Genomic DNA, 961 nt, shown 5'->3' with positions numbered 1-961 from the left:
AGCTCCAATCAGTCATTAACTTAGGTAGAGCTTTCCTCAAACAATTTATGTAAAACAAATGCTGCTTTCACTGTCTATCTCCCTTCCTGTTTGATTTTCCTATTATTTTATATATCCATTAGTTACTTGCTTTGTAAGCTAGGTAAGAACAAGAACTTTGTCTTGTTTACTGCTATAACCCTAATACCCAAAATAATTCATAGCACAAGTAGTGTAAGTAATTTGTTGAGAGAATAGATGATTGGATGAACGGGTCTCAGATAAGGGTAGAAGATAGCCCTGCATTTGGATGCTCCAGGTTGAGGGGATGTGACTCTTCCCTTCCCCACTCCCAGCTTCTGTGCTCACCTGAACCATGCTCAGACCCTATAACATCCAAAAGGCTTTTTCCGTAAGGTGGAACTAAGCAGGTATAACCCCAGAAATTAGAACAGTTAAATAGTCCTGAGTAAGATATTCCTTAGAAAATGAATTCTTTTTACTTTTTATTTTCTTTTTAAATATGGAATACTTCACGGATTTGCGTGTCATTCTTGTGCAGGGGCATGCTAATCTTCTCTGTATCGTTTCAATTTTAGTATATGTGCTACCAAAGCGAGCATTGAATTCTTAAAAAAAATTAAAAAAAAGATTTGGGGATCCCTGGGTAGCTTAGCAGTTTAGCACCTGCCTTTGGCCCAGGACGTGGTATTGGAGTCCCAGGATTGAGTCCCACATTGGAGCCTGCTTCTCCCTCTGCCTGTGTCTCCGCCTCTTTCTCTCTCTCTCTCTAATGAAGAAATAAATAAATAAATAAATAAATAATCTTAAAAAAAATAAAAATATTTTATTTATTTATCCATGAGAAACACAGAGGCAGAGGGAGAAGCAGGCTCCCCGCAGGGAGCCCGATGTGGGACTTGAATCTGGACCCCGGGATCAGGCCCTGAGCTGAAGGTAGACGCTCAAACCAAGCGTCCCT

The 961-nt window shown here is 40.1% G+C and overlaps 1 non-coding gene across 1 annotated transcript; it reads right to left on the bottom strand.

Moving 5' to 3' along the window:
- Positions 1 to 496: 496 nt before the first annotated feature.
- Positions 497 to 602, bottom strand: LOC119869460. Its single transcript, XR_005371019.1, has one exon. It is a non-coding gene; the product is annotated as a U6 spliceosomal RNA (small nuclear RNA).
- Positions 603 to 961: the final 359 nt, after the last annotated feature.

Source organism: Canis lupus, chromosome 15 (genome assembly GCF_011100685.1).
Source record: "Canis lupus familiaris isolate Mischka breed German Shepherd chromosome 15, alternate assembly UU_Cfam_GSD_1.0, whole genome shotgun sequence".
NCBI lineage: Eukaryota > Metazoa > Chordata > Mammalia > Carnivora > Canidae > Canis > Canis lupus.
The sequence above is the reverse complement of the archived record's forward strand: the minus strand, read 5'-3'. Positions and strand labels throughout refer to the sequence as shown.